We start from the raw sequence: 19,903 nt of genomic DNA on the forward strand, positions 1-19,903 counted from the left end.
GGCCTCAAGCGGGGGAACACGCAAATGAGCGTGTCTGCGGGGACAATTACTGCAGCCTCTCCTACTCGCTGTCACTCAACTCTCTCATTGAACGGATTTACCCGTGGCTGATAACTCTCTCATTCAACGACATTACACGCGCCTGCTAACATTAACCAGAGCTGTAGCCGGGCTCAGGCGGTGGATCACTACACCAATTACACGCGCCTGCTAACATCCACCAGGGCTGCAGCTGGGCCTTCTCCGTCCCTATTCTAATGAAACAAAAAATGTTGTCTACAGCGAGATTTTAAAATAAATTGCCCTTGCCAAATACACACATTACACACATTCTATTTCATACCTGGACAACGTCGGGACCGGCTGCTAGTATAAAATAAAGGCGTGATGATTTGAGCCAGAGATTGTCTGATAGAGCTCCACAAAGTATTCCCTGATTGGAGAAGGTCGGCCTTCTGAGGTGGACAGTTGGCTGGATACAGACACAACAAGTTGCTGTTAGGCCTGGGCGGTAAATTCTGTTCCGCTTGCGGAAATTGCGGAATTTCACGTTCCGCGGAGAACGCAAAATTGCCCAAAAATCTGCGTTCCGTGACTTCGCGAAATGTATTGCTTGTTTGCGTTCTCAAAATGCGTGTTTGCGAGATATTCCCCCGAGCACACAAACAACGATTGCGAACAGTAAAAAAGCATCACGAACAAGCAATTCCGCGTGTTCGCTGACATTTTTTACCGTTTCGTGGAGATTTGCGTAACGCGATTATGCAAATTCCGCCCACCTGGCTGACCTACATGTGATGAAACTTGAGGGTAAAGTTTCTCCTCAGGTTTAAGATGTTGTCTCACCTCTATAATCCAGAAGTAATCTAACTCCCCGCTACCTTTGTCATATCAACCCAAATACAAAGTAGAGTATCGGAAACTGGAATGGTCCAGTCTTTAGATCCCCATTGCCCCTTCAATAACGGGTGGGGAACAAGGCAAAAACACTACATCCATCAAGGCAACTGCTGCAGACTATGTTCAGTGCGGTGTTCTAACTGACCCTTTGAAGGAAGATGCTCTTCCCGGAGGACCCACATGTGTATGAACTTTTTGTCTTGGAGAACTGTTGGCCTAACTAAAGCAGTAATGATTCCATCGGATGTAGGATGTTTCACTGCCCTTTGCTTTAATTAATCAGGATTTGTAGAGCACGGCTGCATCACCTGTGAGGCTCTCGAGGCTGTGGGAGAGCATGTTTCATGACATTTTTTGTCCAATGGACTTGCTATAGCCAGCTGCGAAGCATCAATGCTGCGCCGTCACGTAGGCATGACAAACTAACAGAGGGAATAGTACAGCTTTACCACATGTCATGTCATCTGCATAGAATGAAAGCCCAATCTCCAGCCGTCAATGGAAGGTCACAGTGGATGCGTATATCACAATAGTCAATGTGAACGAGAGTCAGCGGCGGCCTTGGCGGATCATGTTGGTCAACGGTGGAAGGGAATGTGAATGAGAATTAATGGTGGGCTTGACAATGATAATCAGTGGTGTCCGTAGATATGAGTGACAGACGACAGTGGGTGGAGACATCAGTGACAGTCAATGGTGGGCTTGTATATTGATGGTGGTCAACGGTGGCCATGGATTTCAATGCTAGTCAAGGATGGATGTGGATGTCAATGCCAGTTGATGGTGGGCGTGGACAACGGGGGGTTTGGATAGTCAGTGGTGGCTGAGGATTTCCATGACATGCACAGGTGGGTGTAGATACCGATGATAGCCAGCAGCAGGCTTGCATACAAATAATCAGGGTGTATGTGGACATCAATAATAAGAAACAGTTCCCATGGTTATCAATGAGAGTCAACGGTGGTCTTAAATATCAATGGTTGTCGATGGTGTCTGCAGATGTAAATTCTAGCCAATGATGGGTAGAGGTATCAATGAAACTCAACAGTGGACACAGATATCAGCGATAATCAACAACGTGCGTCCTCAACAATGGTGCTCAATAGTGGGAATAGATATCAATGGAAGTCAACAATGAGCATAGATAACAATGGTGCTCAATAGTGGGAATAGATATCAACAGGAGTCAACAATGGGTGTAGATAACAATGGTGCTCAATAGTGGGAATAGATATCAACGGAAGTCAACAATGGGCATAGATAACAATGGCGGTCAACACCATCTGTACTCTTGTCCAAACGACAAGGGACAGACAGGATTCTTGAGGGACTTCAGAGTCTAATATGATATAATTTGGCACAAAAGGGTCCAGCCCTGCAATTGTTGAGCATTTAGTTCTAAATTATTTAAATCTATAAGAGTATGACCTCCATCCCCACCAGGATACTACTTTGTCATACTTCTACAGAAGTAATTGATGGTCTCTTGTAGTGAGCAATGACGAAGAGTCCAGGGGTATCTGCATAGATAAGTGCCTATCATGGTTTACACAGAGTATATTATATGCAAAGACGAACAGTGTGACTTTCATCCCAGGTCATGAACATATAGAGAGACTTGGGGTTCTGCAAGCCCCTCTGCACCACCAGACATGAATTTATGCACGTCATGTGCCCCCCACCACAATATAAACTGCAGCTTATCCTACACCCCCCAACAGTGCTAGTCTTATAGTCTACACCCACCCCTTGCCCCCAGGAGGGACATAATGTGTGGTTTGCTTGCAATCTGCCAATCTCAGTGGGCATAACGCGCCACTAGAAACTAGAAACTGGAAAATCGATTAAGGTGGGTAACCAGCTCCTCCCGGCATGGGTCTGCACCCAGTCCTCACCACCCATGGCACCTCCAGCAATTCTAGCCAACTGAAGGGGCAGATTGGGGAGTTACCCCAATCTACCCACCCTAGGGGGCAGAGAGCACCACTAGAGAGCATTGGTATACACTGAAAGCGCAATCAATAAATGAGGTGAGGGGTTGGCCCCACCTGGAATCTCCCGTTCTGGCCTCATCTCCCAAGCAACCCATCGCTGCCCTCCTGGCCTGCCGTGGAGTCTGGGAGAGGAGAATGAATCTGTTTTGGGAAGATGTAATGCCCAAAGCCTTTAGGTACTTGCAAGCTCTTGTGTGCAGAGGAACAGGAAGTGGCATGAATCCCATTGGACCACGTCAACGGGCCTGTATGTTTCCTTGTTGGTCAAGATAGGTTGAGTGGGGCAAGAATAGAGAAGAGCATGTATCTTTCTATGTGTGAGTGGGCATGGTGTAATGTGTATGTGTGCATCAGGGTCTGCTTGCTTTCTGCTGGAATCTGGGGAAGTGGTCCATTGCCATCTGGTAAACACTGAAGACTTTACCTTAGCCTACATTTCTCCTTTCTGCAAACCATTCCATCTAGTGAGCATCCTTTTAACTGTTGGCCAACCCTGAATTTGGTGGCTACCACTTGCATATGTTGGACATTGATTAAATTTGATGAGCGATATTGTTGGACCCGGCCTCATGGCGTGGTCCTACCCCTCCCGCATGGCGGGCCCGGGACGACATCGGCCCTCCACCGACCCGCTGTCGCCCCCTGACACTACCCTCCACGAACTCTCGACAGGAGCAGCCCCCCTGGCAACCCACGGCTCTCCCCCCTGGAACCCTGCTCGCCCCAACCCTGCAGGTCCAGCTACCACTCCGGGCCACCATGTCAGGCCCGACGCCATCTTGGGCCCCTCACGTCCCAGGCACGTGGCCTCGGCCCGACCCCGGCCGCGGCCCCAGCGAAGCCCCGACATCGGGGCACCAAGATCCGCCTAGGTGGTAGAGTGGCCACTTGACGGATCCAGGAGGAGGGGAGTTTCGATGGCCCTCCAGCCGTCCCCGGACACCTGGTATCGATCGCCCTCCGGCCTCCCTGGGCGCTGGCTCCACCCCCCTGCTGGGTGTCTGGACATTCTCATCCCGGCCCCTCTGACCCCCAGGCGCGAGGGTCCGGACATCAAAGGACTCCAGTCCTATATCTGGGCCAGCCCTGGATTAGGACTCGAGTTGTATCATGGAGTCGAAGCCCTGCTGACCTCGTCGCGGCTGATCCTAATAAGAACTCTTGTACTTGGCACCTGGAACCTCGGAGCCCTGCTGACGCTGTCGCGGCCCAACCACGCTGAACCATCCTCGGAGCCCTGCTGACGCTGTCGCGGCCCGACCACGCTGAACCAACCTCGGAGCCTTGCTGACGCTGTCGCGGCCCGACCACGCTGAACCATCCTCGGAGCCCTGCTGACGCTGACGCGGCCCGATCCCGCTGAACCAACCTCGGAGCCTTGCTGACGCTGTCACTGCCCGACCACTCTGAACCATCCTCGGAGCCCTGCTGACGCTGTCGCGGCCCGACCACGCTGAACCATTCTACGAGACCTGCTGACGACGTCGCGGCTCCTTGCACCCCTCAGCTCGAGGATTGAGAGCTGTGCGCCGGGTATCCTACTATCAGTTGGTACCCAGACTGTCCCGCTACCTCCTTTCCCCGATACCGATACTTTACGGATCTCCCTATCCCCCTGTACATATTGCTGCGAGAACTTGCCTTTATTCTTTATATAAAGACTCTTAAGAATCTACTCTCGTGTGGTGTCCCTTTGTAGTGGTGTGATTGCTCGGCTGTTACGATTGTATGAGAGGAGCCTCGCCAAGGGGGCCTCTCGACGGCGCTCGGCCAATTCCATACGTAGAGGTGGGTCTCGGGGTGGTCAGTCAGACATCTTCTGTCCCCCCCTGGGATCTCCTTTCTAACAGATATGTACATAAATCCGGTTCTGTCCATGTTTCAGAATTAGTTCCTGCTAGGCCTTGGGGAAACTCACCTGCTGCTACATGGGGTCAAACTCGTGGATTTTTTAAATGATAAGATGGAATTTGGGAGAGTGGAGATAGTCTAAAAATGTCAACTGTTTTGGGGGAAAATGTTTAAGAGAATATAATCTTATGTAGTAAAACACTGGCATTTCGGAATAAAATGAGTTTATTTTCAGAAAAATTCGAAGTGATCTGTTATGGGGCAAACTAATTTTATAGGCGACTGAGTGCTAGTCAAGCGGAGTTGAGGGCAAGTCCTATCAATGATATTTCTTTGGACTCAGTGGGCACTTGTTTCTATGTTATTTCATGAGTCATAAACTGCCTGTGAAAGCAATTACTTATTCAACTAATACATTTGGAAAAGTGTACTATACAATGCACCGGGGTGAACCTTCGAAAGAACCCACGGAGCGCATTGAGCAGCGACTCACTAGCCTTCCTCATGTCCGGCGTATCTGGGGCGGTACTGAAAATGTTGATAGGTGATTGTTAGATTCCAAGTCCAGGACTGGAAGGCACCCCCAGGATGGCTGAATACTTCCAAATCACTTCAGACGCCCACCTTTTATCTCCCGTGGAGTGGGGCATTACCCCTGTTCTGCCACTCCCAACCACTAAATGCACAAAAGATGCGTGGGACATTTGCTCATGCGGTGAGGCAGGTCCAGTGCCTAGTTTGTTAAAAAAATAAGTGCTAGGACCCTCATCAGGAGGTCACTGCAGCGTGCACTGACCATTGCCCCTACCAATGCTGCCAATAATAGTACCAACACAACTACCAACCAGCACACTCTTACAAATGTGACAATTCAGACTATTCCAGATCCCCAAAGCTATAAGAATGGATTTGGTGGTGGGTTCTAGTAATTTTAGATTGTATATTGTATTAATATTTAACTGCTGTTGTGGTCCACTCTAAATTAGCCAGAAAGCGCCACCTTGTGGCAGACTGTCATAGGCGCTGGTGTTGACAATTAAGTGCTGGTTCCGAGCACCGGAAACCACCGGCTCAAATAAAGCACTGGGCAGATCTGACCTTTCCTATTAATCTAGATTTCAGTTCCCCTGTGGGAGCAGATCAAGAGTGTTACTTGCCTCACTCATGGATCGGAAATGCCCACTCGATACCAGGGATCATTTTTTGCCCGGTGTAAAATAACAACAATGTAGGGAGCTTGGTGTCTTGACCCTAGGTGCCTTCCTCTGACATTTACCACCAACATCTGCACTTCAACTATCCTAAGGGAGACAATAAGAGAGATTCATCCTGATCGCCCACCTTAGGGGGCCAGAAATGCTCTCTGAACATTAACTAACTTTTTTTGTTACAAGAACAATAGAGGCAGAATGGGGAACTAGGGATTCTGAGACACACACGTCTCATTCTCACATCTGCCCACCATCTGCATTTCAGATACCTGAGGCTAGAAGACTGGTGGAGTTACTGTCTGCTCGAACTCTCTTGAGGGGCATGAAATGCCTCAGCATTCAAGAGGGGACATACAGAAGCGTAAGAGGGGTTCACTCAGTTCCCAGAAACCAAAATTCATAAATGAAAGAAGAGTGTATCACACTGGGCTTGATGCCAAAGTCTCTGAAATACTTCCCAGACATCCAGAATCTTTTATGTGAAACAAACATGAAAACAAAGTGGGGAACGGGGAATCCTGGCAGAGGGGACAAGGCACATCTGTGGCCTCTACCCACCCTCTGCAGCTCAGCTCACCAAGCGGAGGTGATCAATGGACTTCCCTGTTAGCCTGCCCCTCTGGAAACGGAGACTCACTAACTACAAGGCACTGTTTACTTGTGATAACTAGGGGGGTTACTGGAGCTGTCCATGTGAAGAGGTGTGACCCCGCGGCCAGGGTGACTGACTCTGGAATCTGGGGATCACGGTTCGATCCCAGACACTGGCGGCAGGTTAGCCCAGCACCATGTGACTCTGGGCAACAGCTCGCTTAATCTTCCCGACGGCCCCCAGCGCCTAGAGACCCTTACAGGTGATTGTGCGCTTTACAAATGTGGATACACGTGCCGTGGAGTTTGCTGCTCTTGTGGTTCTTCACCCAGCTTCCCCAAACCGTACTCTGTTGAGCTGAGACCAAAAGTGTGCATGGACATACAGCAGCGAGCAGAGGGACTGACAAAAATGCATCCATGTGTGTAGAAGGTGTGATGTATGGCGTGTAATGAAGAATTGACAAGGGGTATGTCTAGAGTTTTTGGGGCCAAGGTTCACCTGCCTCCTGTGAACACCTACCTCAAATAGATCTAATGTAGTGGTGCAGGAGCAGGGGTCTCCACCCTTTTCTTTAATAAGAGCTTCTCATGTTCAAAGAATATCATCCTGAGCTATCAGTAGGATTAGTGTTGCAATAGTGTCCACGGGACAACGACTGAACCTGAATCATGAGTCTTTTAACCATTAATGCATTTACAACTACCTCTGGCCAGGACATGGCACTCTTGGATTGTATATGAGAGATGTATTACTATTGCGCTAAAATGATGGAAGGCTGTATTTTATATGGTTTTGTAGAGTAAATGCACTAAAGGTAAAGGCATACTCGCCGTAAAAAAAAATTACTTTAAAATGTAAGTATTTTGGTAAGTATTAAAGGTAAGTATTATGTGTAAATATATATATATATATATATATCCATCACAGTCCAGGACCCCAAATTAGACTTGCCACACGGGAGCTGATTATCCAAACACCTCTTTATTGCGACATGCTCGTAGATTTTAGAACGGAAAATACTTTCAATCTGTTTAATGCCAAACGCGTTTCGAGAGTTTAGCATACTCTCTTCCTCAGTGGCTTCATGTCTGAAAGGTGAAGTGGCAGCTTGTTATGTGATTTATATCCAGCACCTGCCCTCCTCGGGCGTGGCCACACACGGCCTTCTGGGCGCTGTAGTTTTAAAGCTGTATACTCCAAGTGGACGCACACTCCATCTCAATACAACAAAATTGCATTCCAAGTGGGTGAAAGTTAATAATCCTGCCTTCTCTCCACGCTGCTTTCCTGTAGCAATAAGGTGCGGGCTGTAGCAATAAGGTGCGGGCTCGCACTCATACCTGGATAGGGTGCGCTGCCCCTTCCGCCTTAAACGCTGTACCCAATCCTGGTGTCAGCAAGGTCGAAGTTTTAAGTTCGAAGGGCCAAGTCCGCGACCAGGGAGGCCACTAAAATCCATCACAGTCCAGGACCCCAAATTAGACTTGCCACACGGGAGCTGATTATCCAAACACCTCTTTATTGCGACATGCTCGTAGATTTCAGAACGGAAAATACTTTCAATCTGTTTAATGCCAAACGCGTTTCGAGAGTTTAGCATACTCTCTTCCTCAGTGGCTTCATGTCTGAAAGGTGAAGTGGCAGCTTGTTATGTGATTTATATCCAGCACCTGCCCTCCTCGGGCGTGGCCACACACGGCCTTCTGGGCGCTGTAGTTTTAAAGCTGTATACTCCAAGTGGATGCACACTCCATCTCAATACAACAAAATTGCATTCCAAGTGGGTGAAAGTTAATAATCCTGCCTTCTCTCCACGCTGCTTTCCTGTAGCAATAAGGTGCGGGCTGTAGCAATAAGGTGCGGGCTCGCACTCATACCTGGATAGGGTGCGCTGCCCCTTCCGCCTTAAACGCTGTACCCAATCCTGGTGTCAGCAAGGTCGAAGTTTTAAGTTCGAAGGGCCAAGTCCGCGACCAGGGAGGCCGCTAAAATCCATCACAGTCCAGGACCCCAAATTAGACTTGCCACACAGGAACTGATTATCCAAACACCTCTTTATTGCGACATGCTCGTAGATTTCAGAACGGAAAATACTTTCAATCTGTTTAATGCCAAACGCGTTTCGAGAGTTTAGCATACTCTCTTCCTCAGTGGCTTCATGTCTGAAAGGTGAAGTGGCAGCTTGTTATGTGATTTATATCCAGCACCTGCCCTCCTCGGGCGTGGCCACACACGGCCTTCTGGGCGCTGTAGTTTTAAAGCTGTATACTCCAAGTGGATGCACACTCCATCTCAATACAACAAAATTGCATATATAGGGTTGCAAGTGTATTTTTAAGGGTTTAGGGTGAGTATGGGTTTTTGGGTGGCGAGCATAATATTGGGATTTAAGGTGGGTATGGGTTTTTGGGTGGCTAGGGTACTTTTTACGGTTTGGGTGGGCAAGTGTATTTTTAGGGTTTAAGGTGGGTATGGTTTTTGGGTGGGAGAGGTAATTTTAGGATTTAGGGTGGGTGTGGGTTTTTTGGATTGCAAGGGTAATTTTAGGGTGGACATTTTTTTTGAGTGGCAAGGTTAATTTTAGGATTTAGGGTGGGTATGGGTTTTTGAGATTGCAAGGGTATTTTTAGGGTTTAGGGTGGGTGTGGGTTTTTTGGTAGAAAAGGAATTTGTAAGGTTTAGGGTGGGTATAGGTTTTTGGGTGGAAAGGGAATTTTAAAGGTGTGGGGTGGGTGTAGGTTATTTGGGTGGAAAGGGATTTTTTAGGGATTTGGGTGGGTGTGGGTTTTTGGGTAGCAAGGGTAATTTTAGGGTTTTGGGTGGGTATGGGTTTTTGGGTGGTAAGGGTAATTTAAGGGTGGGTATGGGCTTTTGGGCGATAACTATATTTTTAGGGTGGGTATAGGTTTTTGGATGGAAAGGGAACTTTAAAGGTGTGGGGAGGGTGTAGGTTATTTGGGTGGGAAGGGATTTTATAACATAAGTGTGTGTGTGTGTGTGTGCGGGCGCGCGTGTGTGTGTGTGCGCACGCGTGTGTGTGTGTGTGTGTGTGTGTAGTGTTAATACTTACCAATATTCACTTTAAAACGCATATGTCTTTAGCATGCATGCCTTTACCACGAAATTCGAGTGTTGTACAGGTACATACAAACCCATTACCCATATATACATGTGTATATATATATACACATGGGTTTATACTTACCAGTAAAATAGATACATTAATAGGGTAAAGGCAAGCGAGGTAAAGGCATAGTAGTTGTAAAAGATAGTTGTTGTTAAAACTTTAGTGGTTTAGACTAAGTAGTGGTTGAGAAGTAGTTGTTTAGACTGTAGTTGTTCAAGTGGTAGTTGTTCCATCACACAACCGTCATCTTTACATATATTTGGGAAATTCAACAATTTTTCTCCAAACACCAGAATATGAGTTCTGAAAATTCACACATTTTCTTCTCGAATACACACTTACAAATTTCACTAAACATATATATATATTGATTCAACAGAGTGAACGCTTCTAATTTAGCATGCCGGGCCCCACACAGGAGAGCTACTCATTGGAGAAGTTGGTTCAGAAGAATCTAGAAGGTGGGACGTGCGTGTTGCTCTCCTTCCCCAACACCGGCCACAGGCTGGAGACCTGGAAGTCCAGGGTGGTGGAGATACATGGATCCTTGTACTTGTTCCTCAGCAAAACACTCCACAAACAAGAAGCAATGTTGAAAAACCAATTTCTTTCGATCCCAAGGGGCTGAGGCTGCAGTCTATGAGCCCCCCCCCCCCAACAGACACCCAGGGAACTTATTAAATGAGACATTCCTAAAAACTGAAATCCGAGGGAAATGCAGGGTGGTAGCACTGCAGAGGCGTCTGCCACCTGGGGGAGGAATCAGGGAAGGAAACATCAGATTAACCCCTTTGCTGTGGGGCTTATTCACCTGCGGTGCGGGGGGAGGGGGGCCGCGCGCAACGCCGCCATGCTTGTGACGAGCTTGGCTCGTCACGCTGCATGGTGGCGATGTGCTCATGACGAGCTGAGCTCGTCATGACCACGCCCGTTTTCTAACGTTCAGCACAGCGCTTGCGAGCGTTGCGGCAGTTATGACGAGCTCAGCTCGTCATGAGCACAGCGCAACCGTCCCTCATGACGAGCTGAGCTTGTCATGAGCACGGAAAGTGTTAAGGGCCTGATTTGGATTTTGGCGTACAGGTTACTCCGCCACACCAGTGATTCCGTCACCCAAAATATAAATCCCACTATATCCCATGAAATTTATATTTCGGCAGTTGGGATATCCATCACCATTGTGATGGAGTAACCTGTCCGTCAAGATCTAAATCAGGCTCTAATTGGTCCTTGAGATGTTTGTTCTTATATTACCTACCCCAATAGAGGAAAGTCTGTCATTTTAGTCATGTTATGTGTGACGCATCAGGATGTACCTTCAACAAAAGGAGACCTTGGTGTAACCACTGTCCGGAATAGTTCCCTTGCCATGTTAGGAGTGCTGGTAATGGTATTTGCCTAATATGGAGCTCTGCCCATTGCTATGACCTTGCTCTGAGGGTTGCAATGTCCCTTTTGTGTCCTTTTCTTTTATCCCCTTATTATAGTGGCAATTGACCACCAGTTGGAGAGAATTGATTTAAAATGTTGAGATCTGTGATCAAGGGTGAGACATGTTGTAATCCAGAATCTGGTGCTTTGTGAGCCGGTTTTACTGTAGATTTGAAGAACATTTTCTAATTTCTCCAGTTGACAAGAAATCTGTAACTCTATAGAGTTGCCGGCTGCTTATTCTAGGATGGGGCGCGCTTTGTAAGCATAATTTTTCCTTCGTTCCATTTTTTTGCGATATTAATAGGTAACTCTTGACTCCTCTAATTATATGATAAGGCAATTTAACAAAAAAGTTACATTTGCGAGATAAGACTAGGAAGAAAGTTAAATTAATGTCTCCTAGTGATGAATCCCTTCCAATAATTATGCGCGAGATATAACCCCCATTGTGGGCAGGAGGAGATGCACTGCGTAAAGTCAAGACGAGCCATGCAATCAAGACATTTCGCTGGTGTTTTTTTGTGAAGGCGAATTCATATGTAAATTGAAATTCCCATAATGCATTGTAGATCAGAGCCCCTGTGGCTTGTGACAGGTATTATGATAAGTACGCATATTGGTATTTCTTTCTGTTCATTGTTGGGCCCTCTAGAGTTGTTAGGCTGCCACCAGAACCTTGACGGTGGGACACTGTGATGGCTGCAGGAACCAGCTACGTTAAGCAGGGTTGGGCTGGCCCAACTACAGTGCATAGGACTATTTTCTTTATAATTTGTGGGACTTTTTTATGGTCTGATGGGCCTTTTTTTACTGTTGATTTTTCTGATATTAAAACAAACATTGCCTGCAGCAAGCTCAAATCCATGCAGTCTTCCATACCTTGCAAAACACCTACACAGCTGTCTGTACAAGTACAACACTGTCCTGATGTGCAAACATGGGACTCTTTTTTGGGTATCTAATTCACTAATGGGGGCCTCTTTTATTTTAGTGCCTGTGCCTATTAAATGTCCCACTATAATCCTGTAAATTAGAAGTGTATGAAAAATCAATGTAGCAAAATGGGCTAAAAGTAGGACTATTGGTGTGTTTGGAATCGTCTTTAGAAATGCATGGTTGTCTTTGGAAATGTCCTGGATTTTGGCTTCTCAGGTGTCAGGTTGTTTTGCTATTTGGTGCTCATGTGATAGGAGGGAACTTATTTTGTAAAAAAAAGCAGGTACTTGTAACAGTGGGGCATGTTTTGGTTGGTGAAACAGTTCACTGTCTCAGGGTCAGGGTAGGTGCATGTGCGTGCATGTTTGTGATAGTGAAGACATAATTGCCTCCTGGTTCATATTTGTTGTATTTTTGTGACTTTTAATTTCCATTGCGCGCGCGCGCACACACACATATATATATATATATATATATATATATATATATATATCGCAATCTCCGCAGGCACTTTCAGTTCTTTCTCGTCGCACATGGACACAGACCATCAAGTAAGTGTTATCTTTTATATATTTATTTTAGATGCCGCCATATATACATGGCTTGTATGTATAGCTACGAATTAAGCCAGAATGGAAAATGTTTTAACACACACATAGCTAAATACTATGTATACAATTACAAATGCAAATGTGTACAGAATTACTATATAGATCACCTCCTATGAGCACCTTTGAAGGATTATCACAGTACACATCTTCAACCTCCAGGGCTTTGTCAAAGCATGGTAACCAGCACCAAAACTCTAAAGCCTATGGATTCTCTGAGATTCCATGTAACAATACAATGCATTAGTAATTGTAAAGCGCACAACTGCTTCCGAAGAAGTGTCCTGACGCTAGCAAAAAAGTTCCGGAAAAACCAAGAAACACCACCAATCCCAAGACACAGAGCCTAACTATTGAAAGAAAAAATGTATTCAAATGTTTATGAAATGTAGATTCAGAGGGGGCGAAGAAGCGCAATCGGGAGGGTGTTTGAGAGTTTAGCGGTAAGAAACACAAAGTATCTTCCACCTCTCCTTGTCTTGCGAACCCTTGAGAGCATTAGATCTAAAGGAGTGGCACTGGCAGTAGGGCTTAGGCCTTCTTCTTGGGTACATGGAGCCATATGCAAAAATGAGTGCCTTCAATTTGATTTGTTTAGCAATGGGCAGCCAATGCAGCAGAGCCGGACTGGCCATAGCGGGCACCGGGCAATCCCCCAGTACGCCACACGGGTGGGGGCTGTTTTTGGGCCCCTGGGGGCTGTCTTTGTTACAGGGCCGTTTTTGCAGCGTAGCTGCGAAATCTGCCCTGTACCAAAATTGTCCGAAAACCGGCCTCGGCAAAGAGCTCGGCGGCACGTCCACCCCCCCCCAAAACCCCGAGAATGGCGGCCGAGCACTTTGCCAGGGCCGGTTGTGGTTCCCAGTCCGGCCCTGCAATGCAGTTGGGAGACGTAGACAGACACGGCTAGGTGCGCTGTAATCTTTAGAATAAGACGAGCTGCAGCATTCTAAATGATCTACATATGATGCAACAAAAAAGGATGTTAGGCCCAGATATAGACTGTTAGCATCTTCTAACTTGGAAGTAACCAGAGAATGGACAATAGTCTTCAGGAGACCTCAGCTACCAGATGTAACATCCTGCTAAGAGATTTCAGAGTTGCAAAACAGCTTGCAGATACAGCTTTTACCTGCAGTTCAGGAGACAGGTTAGAATTCAATTACAAGCCTAAATTTGTCAGAATTGAAGATGGTACGAGGAGGAGCACCGGACTCTGTGTAGCCACTAGTTATGGGAGTCTGGAAAATGACTGGTGCCAAAGAAGAGAATTTCTGTTTTATCAGAGTTTAATTTAAGGCAATTGTCATTCATACACTTATCGACAGATTTCAAGCAAAGCTTAAAGAATTAAAAGCCTAAACATCATTACCCTGAAAAGACAAAAGTAACTGAGTATCATCAGCATAAGTAATCACCCGCAGTCCCCAAACTTCTATAAAGTTAGCAAGAGGTTCCACATAAAAAGTGAAAAGGCAGAGCCGTGAGGAAATCCACACTCAAGTGGTTTTGTGGTTTAGGTAAAAAGGGGGGGGGAAATGCTTGCGTCCTGCCTTCAAGATATGAAATAATCCAGGCCAAACCCTACCTATGGACCTCAGTTCTCCTCAGCCTGTTAAAAAGAATAGACTTAGATACTGCATTGAAAGTTGACGATAAATCCAATAGGACTGCTATTGCTGCCGCATTCTGATCGAGATTGCCCTTTCTGAATTCTGCAAACCTTCAACAAGGCGGACTCTATGCTGAACCCTGCATGGAAACCTGATTAAGTATCATGTAAAAGATGATTTCATTCCAGAAAATGGGAGAGTTGTGTATTGACTAGCTTCGCCAACATTTTTGCTACTGTTGGTAGGAGTGAAATTGGTCTGAAGTTCTTGAGCAGCTTAGGTTCAGTGGTTTTTTTTCAAGCAGGGGGAGATGGAGGTCCGGCTTCCAACTGCTCAGCACTTTGACGAACTCCAAGAAGGAATTCTTCACCTTATTCCGAATGGGACTAACAAGCATAGTGGCTAATATTAGGCCTGGGTGGTAAATTTCGTTCCGCTCGCGGAATTTGGGTAATTTTGCGTTCCGCGGAGAATGCAAAATTGTGCAAAATTCTGCGTTCCGCGATTTTGTGAAATTCTTTGCTTGTTCGCGCTCTCAAAATGTTTGTTTGCGAGATATTTTCCCCCGAGCACGCAAACAGCAATTGCGAACAGGAAAAAAGCATCTCGAACAAGCGATTCCGCGTGCTCGCGGAATATCTGCGTATTCGCGGAAATTTTTTACCGTTTCGTGGAGATTTGCGTAACGCGATCACGCAAATTACTCCCACCCCTAGCTAATATGAGGATGTCGGAGGACACTGGTCGAGAGTGGAACCAGATTGACAGTTGGCCAGCACAGAGGATGAGTCCTCTGAGGAGATAGGTTCAAAATTGGACAAAAGATGCCAGAAGAAAAACTCCCAACCAACGTTGATGGCGGTGCCCACTGACTGGGAACCTGATGATAAATTGTTTTGTTTTCATTAAAAAGAAGTCAGAGAGCTAATCACACAGGTTAGCTGAATAAAGTAAGATGGTTTTGAATTGCACTGGGGGACAGAAAGGAATTAACAATCTTGAAGAGTTCCCGCTGCTTATTTACAAAAGGCGACCTGCCGTCCTTACCACAACGCAGGCCTACGGAATGTTAGCCTTACTACAAGACAACTATCAGGCATATAATGTTAACATGACATATGTACAACTTCCAGTCGGCAAAGCAAACTACAACTCCTCCGACAGCCTTACAAGGACCATCACAGGGCAAATCCTCTACTCCCAGGGTTTGTCGGGGGAGCCCTTGCTTACTCTAATCATTTGTGAGATTCCATGGGACAACAACACTACAGTCTTGAGCACTTTATGAAAACAAGCCACGCTTAAAGGCCTATTGGTATCAAAATATGTATCTCACATTAAACAAGTCAGGCCTACTGCCTTTGTCATAACTTTTCATGATAAATGGATTGGACTTATTTCATCTAACATGTGGTATCATTGGTTTATCTCCAACTGAGTCCTACTGCGCGAAGTGCAAGATTTCCAACAAGGCATAAAGGGCAGGGCAGGCACTCTTTTTTCACCGGATGTACACAACATCTGACCCATCAATTGCTCTAGGAAGGAAGATGAACGTGGGGCGGGGCTACAACCACTGTCCAAGAACAGCTTCTTAAAAGCTCTTTTCCTGTTGATCACATAAGGTCACACAAAGGCAGCACTGGAAAGCCAGACCTACAAAAGTAACATTTGTTAAGATGGGACCATTCTGTCTGTTCCTGGCATGTTTCACACTGATGCAGGGCCGTGTTACACTTTCTCTGTTTCAGACATACAGAAAAACGAGATATGCTAGGAATGACCTTCTCAGACATGTTCCAATGCAGAAAGAGCGTCCTGTGCTAACACGTCATTAACCTACATTTTCTTCATTTTTTGGGGCAAAGAAGGATTGACTCTCCATGGTTCATAAACAATCGGCCATGAGTGACACCGTTTAGTAACGCACTCGACAGTGGACTGACCCTGTCGGACATGATCCATACGGTTATCTATTCCATACGGAAATGGAACCACCCATGTATCGAAAAGATGCTTCAGACAAGATAAACAGCGAGCCGTGAGACATGACCAGCCAGTTGGTTCCACACATGCTCCACAGGCCAACAGTGATTCCGTCTAGGAGAACAATCAATAAACCAATCAGAGTACTTGTAAAGCGCACTACTTACCCGTGAGTGTCTCAAGGCGCCAACATAACCACCCGAAACACGCTCCAAAGACGGTCAGTAAGCCATGCTAAGACGTGAAACACCCCGATCTTTCCAGGTATCGGCCTTTAACGTGGACCTATAACACTTCATGTGACCGCAGAGGCCTTTCCAGGTGTGGACCTTTAAAACATGGGCCTAGTGAAGACCACAATAACATTTGAGCACCGAGGTCTTTCCAGGTGTGACCCTTTTCCAGTATTCACCTTTACAGGTGTGCACTTGTCTAGGTCGGGACTGCTTTACCTGTGCACCTTTCAAAACCATGGACCTAGGCGATAGACCTTACAGGCACTAACACCCGCTCCTCAGCTAAACCGGCCTTAAAAACTCTCCACTGGCTCCCGATACAAGAGTGAATACACTTCAAAGCTCTCTGCATCGCTCACAAAAATATGAAGGGCACAGGCCCCCCTATTTTCACCAACCTTATTAAACCCTACAGAGCAAGCAGGAGCCTTCACTCTAATGATCTACTTCTAGCGGAGGTCCCTAGAATCAGGAGGTCCCGCACCGGAGGGCGCCTCTTCTCCACCAATGCAGCCAGACTATGGAACTCCCTGCCCTTCCTCATCCGTCAGGAAACCAACCACTTTGCGTTCCAAAAACAATTGAAGACGTGGCTTTTCCCTTAAAAACGCCATCTGCTCCCTGACGCACGTCCGCAGCACTGGGATACTTTCGGGTCGCCATGCGCTATATAAGAGCATATTCTATTCTATAGTTCCGCACCCAACACAAAGCGCCCTCGCCTCCGTACCCGAGCCCACTTCACCCCGGGACCGCCCAGTTCCTCTCGGACGTGCTCCCTGCCGTCGCCATGCAACACTCGTGCAATGAAACCACAGCGGCCCCTCACACAGGTCCTCACACAGTGATTATCTTTGACGCGGTGACAGTTTGCTGTAACAGGGAACATCGATTGCATCGCTGGTACAAGGGGGGGATGTAGCAGACATTTAGGCCAAGGTTCCCATTTACAAAGCGATCGATACCACGTCACAGCACACACAGCTGTCAGCATGGCACCCTGCTGGGGCTTAATGCAAATCAGTGCTCAACAGTAAATGGAAAGGTTCTCTGGCATTGTTGTAGCATAAAAAAAATCAATAAAAGGATTTACTCTGATTGTGAATATGCTGACCAATCACAAACGTGTAAAAGAAGAGGGTATTTCTGCAGGTAAAATTATTAAAGACACACAGAAAGCAGACAAGCAGAGCCCCCACACCTTTGCTCTCAAGCCACTGATAGTCAATACCCTGGGCACGATGCCAACAAACACAAGAAAGGTCGCTAAGCCCAGGGCGCAATCTCTAGGGGCTGTGGAGTTCCTGACGTGGTTGTGATCTCTGTGACGTATGGCACAGGCAGCTTGGCCAGTAAGATTGGGGGAGCTGGGGGGGATGAGCTTCAAATTTCTCAATAATCATGCTGGTTCAATCGATAAATCAATCAATCATACATTTATAGAGTGCTGCAAGTCACCCACGAGGGTCTCAAGGTGCTAGGGATTTTGCCTGCTGCGGTGGGGTTGAATACATTATACAACAACCAGGGCGGGAGGGCTTAAGGAGCAGTAGGAAGGGAGAGGGGTGCAGACTGTCAGGGGTACTTAAAACGAAATATTTTGAAAAATAACCATTTTTAAGACCTTTAAAACAGACAGGAGTGTGTGTGCTTATGTCTGTGTATGTATAAAATTCCCAAGTGAAATCTGACAAACACCTTACCATACCCGACTCAAAGCACCTGCACCCAACTATTTACTAGGTAATACTTTAATTAGAGGGGGGTGTAACACACTAATGACCACTCTGAAGCTATGGCTTAGGGCATGCACCAGAAGCTGTCTAGTGCCACGCGATGTGCACGGCAGACCCCGTAGAGTCCCCAGCTCACGAGTTATGGCTCAGCTGCATCTATGACACCCGCTTGCACACGGTAGGTGCAAGTAGGTCCACAGGTTTTCTCCACCTTACCCTGTAACCATCCCCACTCATTTATGACCATGAGGTGGTCCCAGAGGAAAGGCCCAAAGGCAGTAAGACAAGCACTCCTATCTTAGCTGCAGGCGCAGACAGAGACGGGCAACTGAGGCCTCTTTGCAATTTCCTTGCCCGATTTGAATGAGGGGACCAGTTGTAGCCATTTCCAAAGCCTAGTCTAGTGTTTAGGAGCCTTATTTAGACCCTGTTGGATGATGATTCACCAGTTGGCCAGGAGGGCGGAGGATCGCCCAACTCTATGTAGAAATCTCCACCTGTGTTGCAGAGATCTGTGTGTTATAAAGGGAACACCATGTTTAAAGTGCCCACTCTTCAAACTTTTTTAAAAGAAAGTTACAAAGCAGGAGTATGTTCTCTTTGGAAAAAAACTTAGTTGATATTAAGACAAAGGTGTTCCCTTGGTAATTTTATATTTATCTGTTCGCTCAACGTAATTATTTATACTTCTCACGTCAGTGTTACTCACTCCATTTTTTAACCACACAGGGTGTGATTTTCTCTCACCCCACACGTATAAGTAGAACCACAAAGGCATAAAATTCAAAACAAATCAATAAATCCAAATGTACATTCCATTTACTTTTATTAAAACAATTAGGTTAAAAATTCTCTTTTGAGTTTATCACTTGAAAGATATTCTTTGCTTTTAGCAACACCTCATCATATTCCAGTTTCTTGGCATATACACTTTATATATTATACAGTACTTAATGCCAATATACAACTTCACATAAAAAACATTGTTATACAACCACAAAATTATAAAACCATAGAGGTTTATTGACAATAAACCTCTATGGTTTTAGGTTGAGGGAACAGATAAATATAAAATTGCCAAGGGAACACCTTTGTCTTAATATTGTAATTTACCCAGTTCCCTTTTGGATCAAGGGTTACTCTCTATCTCTTATACTAGTACTTAGTTGATGCCAGTGACAATTGGCGAGGGCCACTGGCATTCACTGCAAAAAACTGATAGACGTGCAGTCGGGCCCCTGAGGTTGGCCACACCCAACACTTACTCATGAAACTTCTTTAGATCTCAATACCAGCAAGAGTGGCCTCCATGGCTTTGGGCACTGCCCATAAGTCTGCATTTGGCATTGATCCCTGGTTCTTGAGCCATCATTTGAAGCGTTGACTCCTAGGAGGTCAGTATCGTCATCAGGACCCTCACATGTGAACACTCCGCACCTTAATCATCTCAAACATGGCGGCAGGAGGACGCCATCCTTGTCCCAACTCATTGCGACTCCTCGCGAGTCACAGGGCAGACTTCTTGTAGATCCGAACAGGTTCAGCAAACTTGGTAAGGGCTGGGGCCCATATCGGAGCACACCGCGCTTGGCGACAGCGTAACTAACACGACTTTAAGAAGCACGTGTACAAAAGGCTAGTATCTTTGTGTGCTTGGATCCTGTTTGGTGAGGCTC

The 19,903-nt window shown here is 46.4% G+C and overlaps 1 protein-coding gene across 2 annotated transcripts in view; it reads right to left on the minus strand.

The window, feature by feature from the left end:
* Positions 1–19,903, minus strand: part of CADM4 (cell adhesion molecule 4) — a 1,180,582-nt gene that overhangs the window by 83,983 nt on the left and 1,076,696 nt on the right. The window lies entirely within an intron of this gene.

This window comes from Lissotriton helveticus, chromosome 7, assembly GCF_964261635.1.
Source record: "Lissotriton helveticus chromosome 7, aLisHel1.1, whole genome shotgun sequence".
In the NCBI taxonomy this organism is placed as follows: domain Eukaryota; kingdom Metazoa; phylum Chordata; class Amphibia; order Caudata; family Salamandridae; genus Lissotriton; species Lissotriton helveticus.